This window comes from Dermacentor andersoni, chromosome 8 (genome assembly GCF_023375885.2).
Source record: "Dermacentor andersoni chromosome 8, qqDerAnde1_hic_scaffold, whole genome shotgun sequence".
In the NCBI taxonomy this organism is placed as follows: Eukaryota; Metazoa; Arthropoda; class Arachnida; order Ixodida; family Ixodidae; genus Dermacentor; species Dermacentor andersoni.
The window spans coordinates 105,719,047-105,744,591 of record NC_092821.1 but is presented as its reverse complement, the minus strand read 5'-3'; the positions used below and the strand labels follow the sequence as shown (position 1 = coordinate 105,744,591).

The window sequence follows — 25,545 nt, the reverse complement described above, 5'->3', positions numbered from 1 at the left end:
AATCATATTCTTATTTTTTGCTCATCCTCTGATGGACTTTGACGAGGACTGCACATTCTGGTGCAGCAGGTTTCACATTTTCTTGCGGCGAAAGAGCGAGGCATGGTGAAGTAATCGACGAGCGCTGTTGAGAGAGCCCACGACGCGTATTCATCCATGGCATTTGTTCCTCAGTTACCGCCTCCCATAAGATTTAACATTCCGTTCGATATGCATTCTATGTACTCAAACGGAAACACATATCCGTTTCTGCTTTTATATTCTCCCATAAAATCAAGTGACGTGTTTGATGCCAGAGCCCGCAAAGTCAATCCTACGAGTACGAATCGGAAAGTCTTTGCCCGATATTTTTTATTAGCCAAAACAAGGCACATGCATGTAACTACAAATATAAGTACTGCACTACGCACATTACACTGTTTTTCAAATAGTCTCCAAACCGGCTTAGACATTTGTCCCATCAAAGCCCTAAATTTGACATGCCCCTGTCGTCAGTCAGCGACGCACGCGGTCTCCCCGAACGCTCACTGTCATGCAAGTCTTCACGACACTTTTGGGAACTAGCAACACCACCACATCGCACTTCCCAAAGCTAGACAGTATTCCCCGTACGTGGGATCCATTTTCGTGTAGATTTGGACGGGCGTTCGGCCCTTGCTCAGTAGAAAGCGAACCACACTTCGGGGCTCGTACGTCGTCGACATGATATGCACAACTGCCATCTTCGACAACTGAAAGCATCGCCCAAGAACCTACCGGTAGATAAGGCCGGGCCGGTCCACGAGAGGTCCACCGCTGGCAATGAACACGTTTGGTCCTATTCAAAAAGCAATAGGGCCAAAAACTTTCTGATTCGCTTTCTTATAAGGCTTGATGTCCACGAAAGAAACCATCGCCTGTTTAGTCAGCAGACGAGGGTTGTGTGGCCTAGCCGAAATAAATCGTCCGGCCTAGTAATCCCCCCCGCGGCGCAGATGTGTTAAGCGTCGTACTGCCGTCGTGTTGAGTTACATCTCTCCCATCCGCGGAGTGAATTGGTGATCACGACCGTGGTATGATACCAGTTCTGGATATGTGATACCCGTTCTGGCACGAGGACAACAATGACACGGCAGGAACTGCGAAAAGGATGACAACGGGAACAATAACCTTGGCGTCACGACGACTAATGGAATAAAATGAAGTGGCTTCTCTTATTCTCTTCGGTTGCTTTGCTTACGACTATCCTCGTAGGGCTTTCACTTTTGCAGTATTTCGTATTCGTTACTCGTTCAGGGCTTTCAGGTCGATTCCTTGTCAACGGGAGGTCAACGGGGCACTTCAGCTATTGTTAGTAACTCAATCGCTTCGTAGACCTCGCATCGCAAAAGCGTCACGGTTCGAGTACCGATCTCTTTCAGCGACTCAATCCTAAACAACGCGAAGAAAAGCCGTGAAGAGACTCTTCACAGCCGATTCCCCGGAGAAGTGACATAGGAACAGGAACTACTTCTTTGTGCGCATGTTTCTTGTATACTGCGTGCGCATGAATGCGTTGGTGTGTGCGTGCCTGTCAGAATGTGCGTTCCCTCCTGCACCGAGGGCTATGTTCTCGTGTCCAGAGTTCTTCGGTTCGGTTGGGTCATGCTCATCCTTTGTCAGTGTTAACTAAGCGGGCGTGAACGCACAAAGGAGATCTGCAAGGCTGATATGGGGTTTAGGTCAAGAGCATCATCAAGCAGCAGCGATCTTCAATGGCGAGTGCAAGTGTATAAATGAAACAAAACAAGACACACGCGTAGTAGCGCGAGCCAAGCGTACAATAACGCGCAGCTGCGCCATGCATGCGAGAAAGAAAACAAAAAGCAGAAATGCGGCCATCACCGAAACGCTCCAACGCGCTTCGCGAAAAGAAGGCACCACTCGTCCCCTTCCCTCTCTCCTTCCTAGCCTAATGCCTGCGATTTCTATGGCGGCCATTTTTCTTCTGTTGTCGTCCCCCCTCTCCACGACGCCGACGGGCTTGTGTTTCTCCTGCTGCACCCAAAGGGGGGGGGGGGGGCGCTGGATCGCTGGCCGGACAACGTTCCCTTTTCTTTGCGTTTGTCGCTCTGTTTTGCGCTTCCTCTGGCGTGTTTGGTTTTATATGTGCCGTTTTTGGCTGTTTTCATTCTACGCTCTTTCTTTTCAAGGTCACCACTCTCCTTTCTCTGCCATAATTTTTGTCTTCGTGCAGCAGTTCCTCATAAATTTTCCTGTCTCTTTTCTGTTTCTTGAATCTATCTATCTATCTATCTATCTATCTATCTATCTATCTATCTATCTATCTATCTATCTATCTATCTATCTATCTATCTATCTATCTATCTATCTATCTATCTATCTATCTATCTATCTATCTATCTATCTATCTATCTATCTATCTATCTATCTATCTATCTATCTATCTATCTATCTATCTATCTATCTATCTATCTATCTATCTATCTAATCCCTTTATTTGTCTCTTTATTTGATATATCTCTATCTCTCTATTTGTCTCTCTATTTAATATCTCTCTAGCTCTCTATTTGTCTCTCTGTTTAATATCTCTCTATTTGTCTCTCTATTTATTTTCTTTCTATCTCTCTATTTGTCTCTCTATTTATTTTCTCTCTATTTGTCTCGCTATTTATTTTCTCTCTATTTGTCTCGCTATTTATACTCTCTCTATTTGTCTCTCTATTTATTCTCTCTCTATCTCTCTATTTAATGCCTGTGTCTTACTAACTTTACCTACTTATCGTATTAGTAGTATCCGAAATGTTAGCTATACGAATGTTGCGCGTTTCTCAACTAAAAAGATAGCTGACAGAAATCGTTGAAAACGACAGTACAATGTGAGTTGACGTGAATGTAAGTTTTCAAGCAGTCGTCTACACTCGCACCAACGTCATTTGCAACAACAAAAGAATGGTAGAAAATAAAGCGAAACCGGAATACAGACGTTTCTGCATATCCTGACAGAGGGACCTAAGGAAACCATCGTCTTTTATATGCTCCATACGCTCCACACTCAAAAATTACTGCCGTGTAGGCCTACACAACGAAGACGTACTTCAGCAGTTAATGAGGCCTCTTTGACAGTTTCAAACGCTCTAGCTTGAAATAGATTAAAAGAAGCATTTAAATTCCACCCCGTTCTTTGTGTCACCATTTCTGTGAGAAGGAGAATACTCAGTTAAGTGATTGTATTGTGTTCTGTTGTTTCAAATGAGGGAACCGTGTGCCGTTTATAGATATTTTTTTTATCTGGGCTCCAGACTTCTAGGGTTTCGATTTTGGTTTGGCTGTTTGGTGCACTTCACAGTCAACATTTTCGCTAAAACTTATGGCGCACGTCTTTTTGAAGCCGTTTTAGGTAAGTGACAGTTCATCAGAACCTAGTCATTGCGCTTACCATTGCAACTTGCCTCTTGTGGTAAACTCAAACTCAAACACTTTTCAGCTGTCTTAATCTCATTGCGCGAACCCCTGGAGTAAGGATGTGGCCCCTTGCTGCTGACTTTACGAGGGCTCATTGTGTCTTACATCTAATAGCGTCATTTATTCGCATGCCAAAATGTCTTCTCAAAATTAAATAGTGGGGGAGGAGCTCTCACTTACTTTTGCGTAGTTTTTGACCGCGTACTCATTGCAGTACTGAAGGAAGTGTTTAAAGTAAGCCACTCAATGACAAGTATGGTATCAGTGGAAATTGAATTACTTTTCTTTTTCTTTAGTGCAGCACAGATGACGCTGAAGCAATAAACCATGTGTTGAAACACATTGTCTTTTAGCAAAACTAACTTTCACAATGTTATTTTGTTGACCAAGAAAGTAAGTTTTCGATGACTCTATATACAGGGTGTTTCTTTTTTAGCAGCACCAATTTTTTTAAAGATGGCCTGAGGCAGATAGCACAATTCTAACCCTTTATATAAATTAGTCGATTAGGTGGCCATTACTTCTATCAGAAATCGATATGCCAGTTGAATGATGAAAGTAATTACCCTATTAATCATTTAAATAATTACTTTGCGCCACAAGTTTGTATCCACGAATTATAGCCTCTCAGTTCGCACTGCGTATCCAGTTGGAACGAGTTCTCTGGACAGCACCAGTTCCCAGATATTCATTTTCAAAGTGCCCGACGAAATTCATCGGCGTTCCAGTTACTTGTTTATGCAACCGCTGTTTTATGAATTTAAGCACGAAAGTAACTGAAACCCCAATACATTTCGACGAAAACATTGAAAATTGATATCTCGGAACTGCTGCTGTCCAGAGAATTCGTTTCAAGTGGTTACGCCGTGCGAATTCAGCGGCTATAATTCGTAGATTGAAATAGGTGGCGTAGAATAACTTATTAAAAATTTAATTAGCGTAATTATGTTAATAATTTAGTTAAACATATGGATTTTTCGTAGAAGTAATGGCTGCCTCATTGATTAAATTAGATCAAGGGTTAGAACTATGTTATCGGCCATAGGCAATCTCTAAACAATTTGATGCAGCTAAAAAAGCACACCCTTATATACATGCTTCAATATCTGCGTTTCGCCACTTTCGGGCTGACGGTGCATTCGCGCTGAATTCAATGGCAAGAAAAATTATTTCCGTACAGGAGAGAGGCACAGGCATTTGTTTAGAACGGAAAGATTGGCCCCCACCTGTATTCCGACTTTCCTGAACATTTTCGCTTTTTAGAGAAATGTGGCTACTGAGGAGGAAAATACATCTGTCTTGAAAACAACGCATGCTGTCCATTAAAAAGCTGACATCGGCACGAGCCTAAATAGCGGCACTTATTAAGCATGACTTTTAGCAAGAAATATGTGCGGTACGCGGTCATCCACTGCTTAGGCTGTGGGCAAGCAGCACGCTTATCCGTGAAATTTTGTTTGGAAACGATATAAACAATACCATCCAGAAACCCGAGAGCACACTAGCAGCAAAGTAAGTTTTCTTTAAATCAGTTCCTATTCTGAAACGGCATCTTACGAATATAAAAAGGTTGTTGCTTGACCAAATAGCCCTACTATATGCATACAGCGCAACTGGAATGCACGTGAACAAAGTGAGCATCCCTCAAGTTGGCCACGGTAAAGACTTCCGCTTACCTACGAGCTTTGACAATAGTTAACCGAATCGCTGTTGTGTCTATTGAACATTAAGTGGCACGATCGGAATGTCACACCGTTTAGAATTGCAATTGACGGGCCTTTTCCTTCGGGAAAAGCGTGCCTCAAGAGCCGCGAAGAATCACATGAACCAGTCCTTGATTTATGTTGCCACAAGTGTATGACTTCGAGGTAGAACTAAGTTTAGAGTTCCCCATCTTTGATGGTTCAATTTTAATGTGGGCAAAATCGAATGCTCACGAAGATTAACACTGGTTCCCGAGAGGTTCTCCTTAAAGACCCAACTGCACAGGGAATTCTGCGATAAGTTTTTAACCTCCACTTTGTCCAGTGCACAGAATATATACACTACTTCTCCAATTTTGTGGACGAAATGAGCAGCTTGATGTCTCTAGGGGAACTGTCACTAGAGTCACCAGGTGGCAATTATTTCTAGTATTTGTATCTTTCGTTAGAGTATCATCAGAGCATCCTTGGATCTGTCAATGCGGCCTCATTCAGCAGCAAGATTTCATAAATCTGTGTCATTGAATGAGCAGAGGCTTTAAAGTTCCTCTAAGTTTAAATTTTTCACACCTCGCCACTATGTTTACCATGCTTGCTACAAATATATTGACAACGCTCGTTAGGCAGAAATGCATTCTTGCACAATACCACTTCTGAAACTATTATCTATTATCAATAGCCTTGCATTCGTTCCATAGGGCTTGCGGAAGTGATGGATTTCGAGTTGTGCAACACACCATCCATCAACTTTCATATTTGCCCCTACGTAATCTCTCCACATGTAAGATTAACTAGTGTGCGAGCCACAAACTTCACATTACCAGAGCACAAATTCACAACCATCACATTGGGTGCTCCAATCGGGATCTCTTTTTTTCTTGCTGCATCCGGCAGCTTGGGGCTCGAAACTGCATTAGTTCTTTCTTTTTTTGCGAGAGTTTGTTCATCCTTTCAGTTACGCCGTCAAGCTACCTCTTCGTCCTGGTTATATATGAAAAAAAGAAAGCGCATCACAAAGTCTGGGAATCGAATCCTTAGCCTTGGGGCCGTGTCCATCTCGGGAACTACATTTTTGCAAGCAGCTTTCGAGCTTGGTCATTTGTTATGTAGTCTTGAGGGTTCGGCAGATTCTGAGAATGGCAGTATTTGGTAATGTTTCGAAGAGACCACATCAACCGATGTTTTAACAAAAGAGAACACACACACGCACACACATGTACGCAGGCATACACACACACGTTTTGTACATCGCAGCGAAGACGCTATTCTAGAGAAGTTGACAACGTCCGCTGCCAGGGCCTGAAGCTGTCCCAGTAAATATACGCTTAGATCTGGACGAATCACTGGAGTGTGTTGGTTATCGTTTCGATGTTTGCATTACTTTTAAATAAAAACACTGCAGTAAAATATAAAGCCCTGCAGTAGCATTGACCTACCTCTGCGGTCGACAATTCTTTGCTTTCTGTGCAGAATACAACTATGCTGACGAAAAAAAAATAGCTCTATGAAAAAAATAAGAACATTGGCGTCCACCTATTCCCTCTAACAATACGGGAACCCACAGCATGAGAGGCTTTGTTTCCCCTCCAGCCGGGTCTCTTCACTGCTTTTTCCGTGCATCTAAATAAAGCTCTTTGTCCTTCCCGCTATGTTTTTCTTCCTGCATTCCCGGTGCTATTTAGTTTGTAGGTATCTTTCTCACGATTTCTAGGAGAGTAGTTTTCAGGCGGCGGTGAAGTGCTGGCTGTAAAACAATAGCTGCCATGCCCGGTTCCCTAGGATAGGTGAAAGCGTGTAATATCTCGTATTTCTTTAACTTTTCACATTATTATTATTTCCCTGCATTCTATTAGTTTCCTGTGCGGCGTTGCACGGACGCCAGTCAATTTCCTAAGTAAAAACACTGAGAGGAGGACGAGTGGTCTGGGCGATACCTAAACTACTGTCCCATTGTCTCTTCTGACCGAGCTCAGTGTTTTCATTCTGCCCACACCCCTTTGGCACGGTCTGAAAAACGGTCGCGTGCGACAAGCGGTTGTATGACCACGTTGCTTTTGTTCAACCGCGCGCAGGACAATAAAACTGAGGAACACGAAAACAGTTACAGATAAATGACACTTCTTTTATTCTTGACTTGCTTCCTAGTCACTGTTATAGCTTGGGCAAGCTGGTGTGACATTCTTTTTTCAACAGCGCAAAAGACAAGGACGAGACGAGTGCCCGTTCACAGCGCTGAGTATGTGCACATAGACAACGCCATTTTCGGTAACTCGAACCGAGGAAACATTCAGGTGCAACTGAAATGATCGCTGCGGTTACGTTAGGTTACGACAATGACTCGGACCCCTTGTATGTCGGCATGATTTTCCCCAGCTTAAGAAGGAAGCAGTACGAAAAGCTTGCTTCTATATTTATTTCTTCGCGCGTGTCTGTATCCCCGCTTTTGTTTTCTCATTTCTATTATCTTTTGCCACTTACCTTCTCTCGAAGTTTTCATGAGCTCCTTGTTTACCACGTGAAATTCCACGTGGTAACACGTGGAATTTCACGTGGTGAACAGGGTTCTTCCACTGAAAAGTGGAAGAACTCCGAAACACAAAACTCTGTCCACAGAATGTAAAATGAAACCAAAGAAAGGAATAGCAAGCTGTTAAACTCTTTCCCCGACATGTTCTCCTTTTCCCCCCATTTTCTTCGGCGGGCAGGGAACAACAGTAAGGCACAACAGGCTGACATGCAATATACAAGGCCTTGTCTTCAAATTAATACCATGCAATGTCGTTTTTGTTTTCTTGAAAAATATGTTATTAATACTCACGAAATATGCAGCGCAAGAATTTGCTCGCCTACTGTGAACGTATTATTGTTCAGTGCAGTAAACGTATGGTAATCCCATTTTACATTTTACGCCTGCGGGAAACATGGGCATGAAATCCTACATTTCTTTTAAGAGATGGCGCAGAGCCAATGAATCTGTACAGCCACTGTGTGAACCATGCTCTTACCTCCAAACATTGTACCGTGCAGTGCGTTTTTGAGACGCCGAGGGGGAGGGGGAAAGTGTAGAGCACCGTCTAATAGTACACGTTGCACAGATATGTATTGTTCACCATAATTTTGAGATTTCTCGTATCTTACGCTTGCCTGAATTCTGTAACAATATGCAATTTACGTGCTACAGCAGAGGGTCATCTGCAGTATTAATAGCCTACAAGTACAAAGCCACTTGTAGAAACTCATTTCTTTTACAGCGGCTTGGCGCGTACATCAGGAATCTATAGCTGATCGCTCAATCTTTTCTCGGATTTCCATACCATATTCTCTCTATTTTTATTTCTGCTTCGCCGTAACTTATATCCCGGCGCAGTCTGTCTGACAAGTTACATAGAGTCATAACAATTTCACATGCATCTGCAGTATTGAGAACTTGGTACAAAAAATACGCATACATGTTGAAAACGCCAGTGGGCAAGACGTGTAAATTTTTGTATCTCTGGCTCCCTTCAAACATGAAAAGATGTGCGGAAATATCAATTTTTTACAGCTTTCGTAGATTTGGCAAGAAATTATTAGAAATACGCCGTTGAAGATTTTTACAAATGAAAGACGTAATCGTGCGTATTTATTTCTCTTTTGTGTTGCTTTGGATTACTCAATTTGTTTATTTGGTTAAACGTGTTGTTGATAACGTAATTTGGTAGTGCACCCATGTGTGTCTGCTCCGGCATTGTCTTGCACAGTCTGCAAGAGTTGTTCTCTTGAGACTACTCTAAACGTGCATGAGATTAGCTATATGGCACAAAAAAGTTTCGTAAATGTACACCACACTAGTCGTAATCGTGTGTCGAGGTTTTATGCAAGACACATCTGGTGCAAACCAGTCTTTTGCAGAAGACAGCTGACAAATTCTTTCGCGTAGCAACTACTTTCTCCTTCTTTTCTCTCCTATCATTTACATCTTGCTTATACCTTGAGTTCGGCATTATTTTTCTTTTACTCCGGGCTTCAATAAGTATTACCTCGGGCACCGTAGGGCACACCCAAACCGCCACCTCGCGAGACACACCATGCGGTCTAGTAGAAGAACGACTGTGCGGCAGTATAGAATAAACATTAAATGAAAACGACGGCTGTGTTGGATAACCTGCGTTTGAGAACAACAATTTTCGTTTCGTCGTCTTTGCTATGTTGTCTTTATATCTTATCGGTAGCTCAACTACGTTTCTTTCCCCTTAGTGCGACTTGCCTCGTCGCCCGCAGTGCCAACGCAACCAGCACCTCAGGAAGGCAAGGGGTTGATGTGACCACCCAAACTCTTTTCATCGATCATCGCGGTACAATTGCTTGGCGTGTGGCTTACTTGCACACGAAGGACCTGCGTTCAATGCTCATTTGCAGCATGCATCATTTATTAACGCATCATTTTGTCGGAACTAGGGCTAAATAATAATAATAATAATAATAATAATAATAATAATAATAATAATAACAATGAGGATGATGATGATGATACTGATAATTTGAACAATAATGAAAATTGGAATGTTGCCCAAAAATACTTTAAACTACCTTTAATATAAATTTTAAATGAGAACAGAGCAGGTCCTCTAGCTAAGGCTTTGTCGACCTTCTAACCCGAGGACATACAGACTCATTAATATAGAGCTTCAGCGTAGGTGCCCACGGCTGAAGCGGCCCCATGACTAAAGGCTGGAGACAGGAGACTCCAAGGCTGCATAGCAACGCCGTGAAGCGTTGGAGTCTTCAGTCCAAATTCATGGCTGGTCAGGCGTCGGTTAATAAACTGGGTAAAATCTACAGCTGCTAATAAAAAGGCTCAGACCTTGACTTAACCTCTATTTCTCTGTAAAATGCACGATATTCTTTTTGAATTTATTTATATAGTTACTATTCTAATCTGCGCTGCTCTTGCCTCAAATACAGCATTGAGAGTGCACTCGAGTATTTTTTCGGCTTAGTCTTAGAGGCGATGGCACAAAAGCAGACAAAATAAATAAAGGTTGTCTACACTATGTCGGAATAACGACTCGTTCCTTATTCTCGCGTCGGGACTAAGTAATGCGTAATAAACTCTGTGCTGAACTTCGCCTACTATCTATTTTATGGTCACATACGGCAGTGAAACTTATTGGTATGGTTCTCTTAACAAAATTGGAATATTCTGAGAAGCAACACTAAATAAAATTGTCCCATGTTACCTCTAAAAACGTGTGACATACATTGTGCCAGCATTCACAACTACAGTCCCCTCAATCCCTTTAAAAATAAAAACACAGGTGAAAAGAAGGTGCAGCCTCCAGCCTCAAAAACCCAACTTCGTTCCCTTAAAATTAGTTCCTGCCCCTGCTTTACTTGTTTATTTATTTTCCTGCCTCCAACAGTGAATATTTTTCTTTCTGCATTCTAAAAAAAGCTAGAAAAAAAATGCTCGGTGCACCCGTATTTCCGCAAAGAGCAGCTTAAAGCACTGCGATAACAGAGCGAAATGTGGACGCCACCTTTCACCTCTCAACCAAAGGCTTCCTTCAACACTTTGAAGGCAAGTTTCGCAGAGCATAACGTTTTACTTCGATCGCTCCATCTGTCAGCAGTTGCACTTGTCTTGTTGTTTTTTTTCTCCCGTGACTCACAGGAAAGCAGTTGGTCTTCGCTGTTTTGCCTGAAAGTACCAGGTCTTTCTCGCTCCGTCTGTTGTTCGCTTTACTTATCGGCCATTCAACGAAGAAGCGTGTTCGCGCCATTTCAAACACACACACACACACGCGCACACACACACGCACACACATACACACACACACGCACACGCACGCACACACAAAGTCTTCTCTCTATCTCTCGCTCTCTTGCTCCCCATCTCTCAACATCTTTTCTTCGTATTCGCGTCCGGAGAGATGCGGCAAGAAAAACAGGTTAAGAACAGGAGCACTACCCAGGAACTCCTCACCCCTTGCGTGGTCGGTCTGTTTTGATTCGGCGCGAAGCAAATGGGGCGAATAGGTGGCGTCGTTAAGTGCTTTCACCTCCGGCATCGTTCCGCGCGCGTGATTTCTTCTTTCAGCATCTTTCTTGCTCTCTGTTTTGGGCTCTCCCCCTAAGGAGGAAGTCAGGCAAGGCCAGGAACGAAAGGGCACCACGCCTGAACCAATTGTCCGTTTCGGCTGCCCCAGCGGCATTTCATCCGTCGGGTCATCGGACACTGTGCTCTCTCGCGAGTACTTTGTTTTCCCTAGAAATTCCCCGTGTTACTCTTTCGATTGGCGTCAGTGAACATTGATATTTTCGCGAGAGACTGCGGATATGACATGTCGAATGTTCTTCAAGGATGCCAATGTGATAGTCATGCATATGCAGCTAGCATGTTCGCTTGTGTCTGTGTTTGTCTCTTCTTCTAAAGAAGTCATTACGATGACTCCTTAATTGCAATAAGGCCGTTCCAGAATATGTTAGCCGCTCGTTGGGAATAATCATCATAATTTAGTCATAGTTTCGACAAAGGGAAACGTTAAAAAAATGATAACGAAAGTAAGGCACTTACATGCGCATTGAACGCAGAACCTTCATGTGCAAGTAAGCCACACTCCAACCAACTATACCGAGGTGATCGACGAAAAGAGTGTGGTTGGTCACGTCCACCCCTTGCCCCCGTGAGCTGGTGGTTGCAATGGCACTACGGGCGACGAGGCAAGTAGCACCGAGGGGAAAGAAGCATAGTCGACCTAGCGCAAGGTATAAAGATAACATAGGAACGACGATGAAACGAAAATTGTTCTCAAACACAGGTTCTCCAACACAGCCGTCGTTTTTATTTAATGTTTACTCTATACTTCCGCACAGTCATTCTTCGACTAGACCTCATGGTGTGTCTCTCGAGGCGGTGGTTTGGGCGTGCTCTACGGTGTCCGAGGTAATACTTATTGAAGCCCGGAGTAAAAGAAAAAAAATCCTAACTCAAGCTATAAGCACGATGTAAATGATAGGGGAGAAAAGAAGGAGAAAATAGTTTCTACGGGAATGAATCTGTCAGCTGTCTTCTGCAAACGACTGGTTTGTACCAGATTTGTCATACATAAAACCTAAACACATGATTACCATTTGTGGGTTGCATATTGTCGAAAAGTTTGTGTGGTGTATAGCTAATCTGATGCTCGTTTAGAGTAGTCTCAATGGAACAACAACAGAACTTGGGTTGTATACAGCGCATACTTACGTAGTCGGCTGGCTTACGTAGTCGCGGCTATCCCATAGATAGTTGTGGTGGTGGTGGTGGTGGTGAATTGTAGCAAAAGGCGGGTTTAGCCTAGCGATCAAGGCCGGCAATCGCTCCGCCCGAGCGTCTCTTACAATACCGCTGAAGGGGTTCACCATATGTCCATCAAACCAGTCTCTCTTAAGGATTCGATAAGGAGACGTGAAGTTTCTTTGCGGACTATAACTGATCCCTCGGGAAATATAAGGTGTTGCTGGCACGCATGCGGAAGGTCCTTTTTTTTTTTGCAGATTCTTCAGAATAGCGTCCCTTTCATCTTGGAATTTCGGGCAGGACCACAAAAAGTGCTCAATGTCTCCTGTCTCGTTCTATGCCGTACAGTTCTGCGAATTGATTCGCCCCGTCTTAAATAACCAGGCTGGTGTACTAGCAGATCCTGTTCTTATTCGATATAGAAGTGACGCTTCCTCTCGGTGAAATTTCTTGGTTACGCAGGGCATATGCGGTGGAACCCAAAGCGACCCCAAGTGATTTTGAATGTCAGATTTTTTCACCTGATTACTCTTTGGAGCCTTGATTTGGGAGGATGATAGAGCGCTGCGTATGCAAGCGCATCAGTTTTTTCGTTGCCAGAAATACCAATGTGGGAGGGAATCCACAGAAACTTTACTATGAAGCCTTTGATGTTCAGTTCTTTAACGATGGCTAGTGATTTGCGTGGGGACTTGAGGGATGGCAGAACACGGTATAGTTGTTGTAATGCGGCCTTTGAGTGCGTAAGGACAACCACATTCTGCGGAGGTAAAGCATTTAGTTTGCGCAGAGTAGAAGCTATTGCTGCGCCTTCCACAACTGTCGACGAGGCTATAAAGTCTAGACTGCCAGACCACGTATATCTTAGAGAGGCGATATAGAATGCTGCTGCGCAGCGGTCTTCGTCTGCTTTGACAGAGCCATCTGTGTATAGTTGTAGGTGATTTGGGAAAGTCGTGTTCAAATGTTCCAGGACTTGGCTTCTGCAGATGGAATGCAGCTCTTTGATTGCAATCGTGGTACACTTAAGTTGCATGTGATGTCCTCGCATGTCCAGGGTGTTTCTATACTTTCCCTCTGTCTCGAGCAGCGCAATCCTAAGACGTGAAGCTTGTTCAGTGCTGCATAAAAATGTGGGCTTGGCCTGTTACCTATATGTCGTAACAGGGCTTTGCCGGGCGTAGACTCACTCAATCGTAGTAGCTCGATCATGAAAACCTTGGAAGCCAGAAGTCGCAGAGGGCGTGACTCAGCTTCGTAGAGCACTTCCTTGTTTGATGCTGGCTGAAGGACTCCAAGGCAAAGTCGAATACCGTTTCTGTGGATGGCTTCTAAACACTCGTATTGGCTATCTGAGGGTGACATCAGAGGTAGCTGATACAGGATCCGACTGGTAACCAACGCTGTATGTAGCCGTAGCATCGACGTCGGGTGGTGGCCCCAGCGTATGCCAGCAACTCGCTTGAGCACATGTAGCCTGGATGACGATGACGCCACAACGTGGTCAATACTGCGGTGCCAGAGTAGCCTGTGGTCTAAGGTAACGCCCAGAAATCGGACGTCGGTGACTTGTCGAATTTGGTATCCGTCCAAATTCCGCGTCAAGCGTGTAGATTTTCTTTTCATTCCATGAAATAGTACGAATGATGATTTCTCTGCTGATAGTGATAATCCAATGGTTGCCAAGTGGCCCTGAATGGCTTTTATTGCTCCCTGGGCTATTCGTGCGAGGTGGCGATGCTGGTAGCCGGAGACCCACATGCAGATATCATTGGCATATATAGATATCTTCACTGCTGTTCGATGGTTTAGTACTCTTAGGAGGCTAGTCATGGCGATGTTAAATAATGACGGAGATAAAACACTCCCCTGCGGCACGCCGCGAAATATACGTATTTCATCGCTCAAAGTGTCACCAGGACGAATTCTGATGCGACGACCATTGCGGAACGTATGTTTGAAGTGCAAGAGGTGACCCGTGACGCCTATAACTTGGAAATGGCTAATGATGGCTGTTTGAGACACGTAGTCGTAAGCCTTGGAAACATCCATGAAAACAGCAAGTGTCGACAGGCCATCCGCACTCTAATGTTCTATGTGGCTTAGCAGGTCCAGCACATTGTCTTCAGCGCTTAGACGTTGCCGAAAGGCAGTGATGCACGATGGTAGTTTTCGACCCTGCTCGACATACCAAGTGAGTCTTGTGCACGCCATCTTCTCCATTAGCTTCGCTGCACACGAGGTCAGTGATACCGGTCTGTATGAGTCCAGAGCTGCAGGATTCTTTCCAGGCTTCAGAACCGGTACCACCCATGCTACCTTCCATAAATGTGCTATAGCCCCACTGGCCCAGACTTGGTTAAAAAATGCCAGCAAATCACGCCGTCTCTCAACCGGTAGGTTAGTCAGCATCTGATTACTGATAAGGTCAGGTCCCACCGCACAGCGACGTCGGAGGCTGCCCATAGCTAGTTCCAACTATCTGAGGGTGAAAAGAGCATCCATTAGAGACGATGATAGCGGCGGAGGCGGGTTGGTTGTGCCGGCTGACCTGTCGGAAGAGTACATTTCAGCAAAGGCATTCCCAAGACAAGGGAGTGTCTTGCCTAACTTCAATGCAAGGGCTTCAAATGGCTTGTTTCGTCGAAAGTTTCCAGCAAGGTTATTAACGACCCACCATATCCTTGGAACTGGCGCGAATACCGACAGTCTTGCACAAAATGTTGCCCATGATCTCTTCTTAGTTTTCTTGTGTAACGTCGAATCACTGCGTTAAACCTTTTATATATAGTCTTCACTGGTGGGTCGCCCTTCGTCCTCATCAGCCTCCGTTCCACTCTTCTACGGGCAGCACATAGAATTTTGAGCTTTAGATCCGCAGCGGGGAAGTGGTCGGGTAGCTTCAGCTCAGCGGTAGCTAATCTCTTGCTACGTAGCATGTCCGCGAACAGGTCTCCAGATGATTCGCTTAGGCCATCCCTGTCTATTCCCAATGTGTCGCAAGACAGGATCTTCGGCCATTGCTTCTGTATCCAGCAATGTTAACAAAGACAGGAAAAGGGTCGCTGCCCATTCTATCTTTACTCGTCGTTGACTATGCAAGGATGTCCGCTGAGTGTAATGTCAAGTCAATGACACTGTAAGAGGCCGGTGGTCGAAAAAACGTTGGCTGTTGGTCATTTGCCCCGCAGAGTGCCTGGGTGTCTAATGCACTAACAATTTGCTTCCCACGTGCATCAATCGCCTTGTCGCCCCAGAGAGTATGGGGCGCGTTAAAGTCCACCCATACAATACTCGGAGCTGGGCAGCGGCTGCAGAGGTCTCTTATAATTTCTCCCATCGAGACCTTCAGGCGAGAGCTCACATATACGGAGGCCACGCTGAGGCTTCGGTTTCCCAGCCGCACTTGTACAGCAGTGACTTCCAAAGCACTGCTCCAAAGGTCTTGAACTGGTAGAACGTAATGTGGTATTTCACGTCTGACATATAGCATGGCGTTTCCGTTAGGAAATGTCGAAATACTTTGGTTTCCATGTGCGATATAAGCACCAATTCATCTGGAACTTGGAAGACCAGCCTCGGGCAATGCCAATATTATCAGAGGCATGTTGCATAAGAACAGCGAGAGTTCAGGTAAATGGCACGCGAAACCCGCACAGTTCCATTGCATAATAACTGGCACCTTTGAGCGAGATGGTGAACAATGTGTCCTGACCGCATCCATATTTCTAGGTGCTTTAAGAAGAGGCAGAGCTTAGAATCACTGACTCGAGAGCCAGGACTACTTCGAGCATGCCCTTAATCGAGCTCGCCGGCATCTTCTCTATGTGTGATCGCAAGGCCTTGAAGAGAGCACGTAGCACCTGCTGACCGTCCTCCTGTGGTGTTTTTTCATCGCAACGCGATTGGGGTCGCTGCAGTGCAGACACATAACTTCGATGTTCCGGTTGTTCAGCAGTCTTCTCGTCTACGAGGCCTCTGTTCATTGATTTACTGCTTTAGCCGGTTCGCTGCGCGATGGTACCACTGTGTCCTTGATTCCTGGAGAACGCTTCCGGCTTCGGAAATCAGTTTCCCTCTTTGAGCTCCATTTGAATTCGTCTGCCTCTCTGCGACTCTCCGTCTTTTTCTTGGTCATATTTTTCTCATCCTTTCCTGTTGGCCCCAAGATAGACGTTTTCTTTCGCTTTATTGCCGCCGCCCGTGTAGGACACTTGCTGTAACTAGCTGGATGACCACAACTACAGTTTGTACAAAGAAAGTTCTCACTGCACGCGCATGTTTTGAAATCATGTGGTCCTCCACATCTCGTACACCACTGCTCACCACCGCAGTACTTGGCCACATGTTCATAGCGCTGACACTTGAAGCACCGAGGTGGTGCCTCAACGTAGTCGATGGTCTCGTGTCTTGTGAAGCCCAAGTCGATCTTCTCTGGACGGTCTGTGTTTGGAGCGAACGTAAGAACCACGGTGCTGGTTCGCACCGTGGTTCGGAAGTCTGGTCACGTCACGTGACTCTCCTTGCATGGTAAAGACCTTGTGGGTTTAGGTATTCCAACAGTTCTCATCAGTGTACCTATTCGGTACTCCTCTAATAATAGATGTGTTTTGCAGGTACGAATGGGGCACTCGTGCTAAGACTGCAGTCCCTGAGATTGAGTTGCAACTGAGAAGGGAGTTCACATGCTCTTCTGTCTGAACATCTAGAAGCAGTGCTCCTTGAGGCCCTAAGACTACGGGCACAGTGTTAGGGTTGACGTTGAACACGACTTTCTATGTCCCTATATTGTGAACCAAAGCACGTGTTACATCGCTTTTCGTAAGGTGCCGTGATGTGCACTTTCGTGGGCACCAGTTCTTCACGGAAGCTTCGACTTTCATATGCTTTGGAAAGAAATTTTTCAAATTCGAGGTACGACTATGAAGGAAATTGTGATAAGGATGAAGAAAAAGATAGAAAAGCGGAATAAAGACTGAAAAGACAATATGACCCGTCTGGTTTGCTAGCCCATTCTACCTGCCCTGGTGGCATAGTGGTTTTGGGGATGCACTGCTAAGCCCGAAGGCGCGGGATCGAATCCCTGCCGTGGCGGCCGCATTTCGATGATGGCGAAATGAAAAAAAAAAAGAAATGCCAGTGTACCGTGCATTGGGTGCACGGTAAAGAACCCCACGGGGTAAAATTAATCCTCAGTCCTCCATTACGGCGTACGTCACAGCTTTCTTTTTTTTGACACCCTTCCGAAAAATGCGTTTAAGAGATGAAATAATAGGAGATTGAACGCAAGCTTGGTGCGTATCTAGATATGATAGCGGTAGGAGCTTTGCGTGGTAGTGTACGTGCGCATATCTCTTTCCAATGGTTACCAGGTCATTGCGGTATCATTGGAAATGATGATGCAGATAAGACAGCTCAGACGTCAAACATAGAAGACCGCTGCATTCCAACTCCTTTCCCAAGGATCGACGCTGCGAGACAACTTCTCATTCTAGCACGCACGCTCTCCTTAGCAGAGTGGAATACCGCACATACAAGGCGCACCAGACAGCACAGACTAAACCCTTCAATGCAACTCAGACCTCCGGCAGGACTGCACCGTCTCTTCTGTGTCGGTTGTGGCTTGAAGTTGCCCTCACGAACGCTTATTCAGTACTAATTGAAATGGCTGGTAGTCCTGCATGTGATGTTTGTGGACGCGAAGAGAACATTGACCACTTATATTGCCACTGTCCTCAATTTCAAGCAGAAGGGAAATCCTCGTCCAACACATTGAGGGAACTATATGAGCGTCCTCTATGTGAACAGACCGCACTAGAGCACCGTCCCCCCGATCATCGGCTCAGAAGGCAGTGAAGGCACTTTTGTGTTTTCTGTTAACGTCTGGTTTGCACGAGAGGCCGACTCAAGTATTATACGTACATGACTTTATAACCTCTCTCTCTCCCTTCTCTCTCTTCCCCTTCTCCTTTCCCGCAAAGCAGGGTAGCCAACCAGACCCTTGACTGGTTAACATCCCTGCCTTCCATATATCCTTCTCTCTCTTTTTTCGAAAAAGGCATAAAATTTCAAGTTGAAATTTACTGCATGTAGTATAACTACATTTAAATATGAAATATATATAGAAGGAGGTCCCATAGTCAGAGTGTAAGGGCTCGAGCTCCAGTTAATACAGCAGGAAAATAAGATTTAACTTTGAGCTTTTGCGTGGCGCTGTATCTTTAGAAGCAAGTGGTCGTCCAAACCAGCTGCTTTGTCATCTTGGCACAATTCCACATCAAATTAAATATGGCGGAAACGTACAGGCGAATTCATATAATGTCGACTTTTATTATACCTACAAAATTGCAATACTTAGAGCTCCGTCACTGAGACTCAGGCTTCTCTGCTAGTATACCTTTAATGTGACAAAGCTAGCTTTCCGACTCTTGACCCTCAACTGGAATGGCTGGTTGGGCTGTTGCATAATTTTATTCAATATGGTTCCTGTTCTTGCATCCACGTGTGAAAAAAAATAAAAACGACGACTCCGGTTGAATATTGTAGACGTCACCAGTACTCGTAATGCTACTACAATGTCGAAATACAAGGAATGAGCGGCTAGCGCGACCTGGACTTTAGTCACCCACACATGTGGACCGGTTGCCGCACCGACTGCCATGCTAAACCGACTCTAGTCACAACACCAGCACCGCCACTACCTTCGTACAATGGGCATTGATAATGTTGCTACTGCGGCTAACTCGGAATAATTAATCCTGTAAGACGTAGGCAAAACTTAGAAATCTTTGAAAACGTTCAATTCAGCCGGTAACACTAGAGGGAAGGTATTGCTTTGGATTTTGAGTCATGCTTTGTATTGGCAGTGCTTGTTTTCATTTTTTCTTTAGCTTTATTTTTGTCCTATTTTCTGACGCGCAGAAGGCAAAAAAGAAGGTGGTAAACGCACACGCACACACACGCACACACGTACACGCGCACATACGCACATACGCACATATATGCCCTGCGTTGAGTCATGCTCCTGGGCTTCGCTGTGATGTTTACTTCTTCTCATTCTCCCTCTTTCCTTCGTCTTCCCACGATGACCTTTCCCCTTTTGTCTTCCTTCCTCTTTATGCTCACCTTGACTTCCCCAAGGCCAATGAGCCATATAGGCCCAAACGGCTGCCGATAGTAAGGCCTCTTCCTGTCCAATCGTTGAAGAAATCCATAAGTCTTAATATTAAAGCGAAGCTTTCCATTCTCTACACTTCAGACCACCTAATGGAAAAGCGCATGATAGTCAAAGAATGCACACTGAATTTCCAATATTCGGGCCACCCCACTCCCTTTCGTCACTGAGCATGTCGGCATTATTGGCCAATGGTCCATAATTGGGTGGGCTCCACTGTGACACAAGGGGTAGCACAGTCGAGATCAAATGTCTAGGGACCACGGCATAAAAAAAAACAATATTTCTCCTAGCACAGCCGTGTAATGTAAAAATACTTCAAAGCATTACGCTGGAGGAGCAGGTGCACGTAGGCATTACTTTATTTCAGCCTTTTTGCCTAGACTGCGAAGAAAAAAAAATGTTTTTAGTGGCATCTCCTGTCCCCGAACTTTCGCTCTGAACTGTACATGATACCTAACTCTAGCTTGATACGTGTGTAACTCGTCTGTGCATACGCTTCTCATCGCCATTCTTCGCTCGACAAGCACCAAGCATTGCTTCGGTCCACCTGTCATATCTGGTTCAACCTCACGCAGTACGTTCATCCGCATAAACTGGCATTTACATGTCAGTACAACTTTTGTGAATGGTGTAGGGACTAAAGCATAACGATTTCGTGAGAATAAACGTTGCATAAAAAAGATTTAAAAATATTGTGGATAGAGGTTAGTTGTCTGGAATAACAGCTTTACGAAAGCTTTGTTTCTTCTAGATTCCAGCGTGTGCGTTGCACATGAGTAATTTTTTTTTGTCGAACTGTTCAGCGCTTCTACTCTTTGCGGAAGAGAGAAAAATGTTACACTTACGGAGATTCAATGGCGTTTTTTTAGAGTATAAATATAATACGTCAAGGTAATGCACTCACACTCGGGTAATACAATACCACTTCTGCACATAATATTGCAAGACCAGAAAGGAGAGGGAATGAGATAACTCTCGAAAAATCTGACATCTGCAAATGCAAAAGTCCTGGTTGTTTCAGCTAGTTCGAAAGCTCGCGGGACTTTTGGGGCATCAATCTGTGCGAGGTTGCGTGCCAGTTTGTTGCATTGCGCTTATAGCACCCTGTAGTTTTCCTGTTTGGCTTTTTTTTTTACTTTCTTTTCTTTTTCCCTTCTGAGAACGAACTTTAAAACAGAGTCCTTATTCCAACCAGGGTGCAAGCCATTAGACTGCTGTCCGCGGACTGACACCGGTCTGAACTTATCACACCAAGGTGGCGGCCCACTTGCCGGTGGAATGAATGCAGGAGAGTAATAGAAGGAAGTCAGAAAAAGAATCTCAGCCAGGAGACGCAAGACATAAATAAATAAATAAGCCCATGAGAACGTGCGGCAAATGGTTTGAGAGGTGTGATAGATCGTTGAGGATTAAGTTTCCATTTCTGGCCTTCTTTGTCAAAATGATCCCGGAGACGATACATTTGAGAAATGCGCTGGCGCTCGCAAGGGGAAATAGGAGTTGGGGCGAGGTCTAAAAAAAACATTGCATTGTTTCAGAAATGCTAAAGAACAACTTGAGAACGTATGGCGTGAACCTGCACACAAAATTGGGCACTTCAAAATTTTAAGGACGACCAAGCGGTTTTACTCAGGCGGCAGAAATGGCAGCGACACTAAAAAGAAGTGCTTTGATAACGAGCGGAGTTGTTTGAAAGTTTGTGAGATTTTCTTGTTTTATTGGGACAATACGGAATATGCACGGTAAGATCCGTGTTATCAAATTACGCGGCGAAACTGCGCAGTAGCCTTTCGTTTCATTTTAAACGATCCTGTGTCTGGAAGCAAAAAAAGAAGAAAAAAGAAGAAAAAAAAAAGAGAAATGTTGTTCACAAAAAGTGCAATTTTCACTTAGGAGCTAAGACAACTTCAGCATACATTAGGAGGTCCTCATTTTGATGAGTAGCAAGAATGGGAAACAAAATTAAGTTTGGTTCAGAGCACCTTTCATTTTCGTTTCGGGTTTTCTATAGCGATATTGCATCGGTTTAGTTATGCAATATCGCTTCATCATCAGACACAACACGGCATAAAATTAAAAGTTAGCGTCTACGCTGATATTGAAAACGTTCCTCTTATTCTTGCATTTCTGTGAAAACTCATCTAAGCTACTTCGTTCTGCAATAAAACACCCCTCCAGCGATGATAAAGGTGTATGAATGTACTCCTTTTCCCTAGTCCTCGCGTACAGGCTTTAAATGTTCGATAAAAGACACAGTGAAATGCATTCACAGGCACCGTGTACAGTGCGTTAATTCAAGGTAGCGTAGGAACTGCAAAAGTAAGGACAGATTAGCGACGATCAGGGGACCAATTTTTCAATTCGATAGGGCTGCTAATCAGCGCAGAAATAAATTCTGTGGACACAGTGTGTAGGAATGACCACGCCAAGAAAAACACCTCGAGAGCAGACTAACCTAACAAAAAAGTTGGCGTTCCGACCAAGTTGCGCACATCTTAAGACATTGTCGGCTAAATCTGAGTTGCAGAATTGATTGACTCGCATTCATTCTTTATGCTTTTCCAGTGTCCGCTTTTCACCAGCCTCTGTTGCAAACTTCTTGCTCGGCACGACATGTACCTACGTGTGTCGGAACTTTCCTAAATACTGTCGCCAATTAGATAGCGAAAGATGGGGAGCGAAATGCAACAACGCCCGTGTTCTGTGCATTGGGTGGAAGGTAAAGAAGCCCGGGTGTTGAAAATTCATCCGGAGCCCCACACTACGGCGTGCCTCGTAATCACATCTGCATTTCGCCACGCAAAACCACAGAATAATTTTTTTTATCATTTGACAGTGAAAGAATCTTCTGTAATCCGACTGCATGCGCGAAGCGAATACTTTTGTGCATTCTGGAACGAACGCGAGTAGAAGTGATTATGCTGCAATATGGGCGATGAGTCGTGTATCAACAGCGCGACGCTCTTGGCCCGCACATGATATTTCGTCTGCGGACAACTCTGCTCGCCGCTGCAGTTGTGCTTTGAGGTCTACTTGTCTTTCTTTAATTTTTTAAAGGCAGAAGTTCACCCAAGAAAGAGTTAGGTTAATGACGCACAGTTTTTGGTGCTGTCTCTTTCTTCACCCCAATTACAACATGACTTATGGTGGAGGTGCTGGCTCGGGAATCGGGTTGGTGATGACATCAAAGTGTTGTCACGGAAAACCGTCACGTACTGAATTTTTTACAACCATAAGGGAAGAAGAAATTCGAAGTATATTAAAGCACGGTATCTCTTTACCTCGTGGCAAGAAAAATTCATTCCATAGCTCTTAAAGAATAGCTGAAATTGAAAGTCTGGACGAAGTAAGAATTTTGAGCAGTTCTCTTATTGGCTGGAAAATTTTAAACTCTACTATAGGCTTATATAAATACAATTTGTTTTCATTTATATTATTTTTCTATGTTGTACTTTCGCGATTGTGTTCGTTTGTTTTAGTTAGTTTGCTCTTCTTTAATACATCTCTACATTGTTATTATTAACCGAGGGTCCCGTTGCAGTCTTGGACTTTGGGACCCTCGTCTGTATATTGTATCTTTCCAATGCATTGTATTTAAAGAATAATAAACTGAAACTGAAACTGAATCCGCATTGCTCAGAACTTTAAGCTGTGGAATTTGAAGGCGTCACGCCCTTTTCTCGGGATTATGTAATGTTATAAGCTCCTTGCTATTTTTAGGCTCCCAATATGGCCACTTGGTGCGTGTGCGTACCTAATTTACTCCTAGGTTGGTTTTCGTTCTGCCACCAGATTATAAGGTAATAGCTTAAGTTGTTACTCTTTCTTTGAATACATCGGTTCGTGCAGCGGGCACAGGTACGCATATGAGAGAACATAAGGCTGTGTGGCAGTATCTATGCCACGCGTCTTTTATATATATACGCGCAGCATTTCTTTATCATTTCCTCCTGTTACCTGGTTTTGTTGACTCCGAAATAGGGAGAGCCAGCTCAGCAATGTGAATATATACGCGCAGGTAACAAATAGCTCACCGACAGCTTTTTTCGGCGACTTCTTCGAGAAATGCAGAACTAAAAAATGTGTTTACAAAGAAAGATAGTAAGGACGCCGCATTTCCCTTCAACGGGAGCGTTAAAAAACATGCTAAATTAACAAAAAATATAGTGACGTTTCGTGTCGTGAACGCGGGTCTCGTGGAAGCATATGGCTGCTGTTTCATTTTCGTGCATTGCGTGCAGCGTGGTTTAGACATTCGTTGATTGTGCGTAAGTGTTGCGGTTCTTTTTTTCTCAGCCGTATCTTTTATATTCTTTGGGATTCTTGGGGAGCTTCCTGGGCTCGCCTAGCCCACGCCATTTGCCAGTCTTGTTCAGCTCGTGTCCGGAGCTTCCCGACGACTCAGGGTTGTTTGAATCGCTTTCAGCCTGCTGCCCATGGCGTTGCTGTTCCGTACTTCTCCCTCGGCGCTCGGCCTCTCGATTGCCCGACGAACCCCGTAGGTTTAGAGTACGCACAGAGCTCGTAGCAAATGTCAGACGAGGAGAACCCAGCGCGCCTCCGCCTACCCTCCCCCTCCGCGACGCTTCTCCTTCTTTCTTCTTTCTCCTCCCTCAGCTTCGCGCTCCTCCGTGTCTTCCTACCATCCCCGGCGCGCGATCCTTCTCTCCAGCTCTAGAACCCTCTGCATCCGAAGCACCAAAACGTCATGAGAGCCGCCGTAGTGCAGGGCTTCGAATTAGTGTAGGCTCCCTAGTGTCCTTACCGTTCACCTTAAGAGGAAGCTTTAGCTCGGACCCAACTCCGACAGGGCCTATTCAAATGCATGTAAAACGCAAAAGCGTTTTTCTGAGATAACCCCTGCACCGATTTTAATGAAGTCTGTTGCATTTGAGAGGGAAAGTTAAAATCTAGTTACTTTTGGAAGCGTAATTTCAATGTAGGGCTTGAGTGTTGTTTAAAAGATTTTCAAATATTCGGCTGCTCGAAAACAATACAACGACGAATTTTACAAATTCGTAGCTCTGCATCAAGAACAGATATCGCGGTTCTGTAAATGGAATCCATTAGACCATTGAAAGCGGACGAACTAGATATGTCATTTTTCAACTTACGTGAATTGTTTACGTTGGTAACAAGGGTTCTGCAAAAGCTGTATTTCCATATTACTAAATTTTTTTGATATTCATATGTAACATATCAATTTTGTCGGCTTTAGATGTACTATTAGCTGCAATTCACAGAGTTGTATTATTATTTTTTGTTCTTGAGTTGCAGAGTTGTAAACGTGATAGTTTCTTTTTCTGAGGATTTTCAATTTTTGGCAATTTTTAATAAACTTTGACAACCTAACTCGAGAATTCGACACCAACAGTCATTAGAGTTGAAATTTTTCTTTTAAATGCAACAAATCTCGTCAAATTTGGTGCTGTGGTTGCCGAGAAAAACGAATTCTCCTTTTACATGTATTTATATAGGAGCACCTGAGCTAAAGCTTCCACTTACGCAGGCGTTTTCGGAGATGACCCTCATCGGAGTGCGGCAACAACGGCCGCAAGTCGAACCCTGGACCTCGTGTTTGGCATGAACAGTTCTCGCTGCGTAACAGATGTTTGTGAACAGTGAAAACCATCAATTCATTCATTACGGTCAAACAATCATTCCTTAATCACAACAAGGAATACAGAATTGAAAATGGTGAAATCATGTTCGTCTCCGCCCTTCATTCTTTTATGCCACCTTGTCAGAAGGCTCAACTCACACAGCAAAAGCACTAAATCGCTAAATGATACGTGTCATTTACAGAGCCGTCCACACATTGCAACAAAACAACTATAACCGGACAACCTTCACTATCCACTCCGTCGAGCATTTTATCAACCTCGAGTGTCCCTATAAGCTACTCGCCGGAGGACACAGCAAATGTCATCTACAAAACTATCAATGGCGGATCTGGCCAC

At 44.3% G+C, this 25,545-nt stretch overlaps 1 long non-coding RNA gene across 1 annotated transcript in view; it reads left to right on the top strand.

Moving 5' to 3' along the window:
• The window catches only part of LOC140212932 (uncharacterized), an 81,953-nt gene extending 56,665 nt beyond the window's left edge, over positions 1 to 25,288 (top strand). The window contains exon 2 of the long non-coding RNA XR_011889921.1: positions 25,095 to 25,288. This is a non-coding gene — a long non-coding RNA (uncharacterized lncRNA). The remainder of the gene's footprint in view (positions 1 to 25,094) is intronic.
• Positions 25,289 to 25,545: the final 257 nt, after the last annotated feature.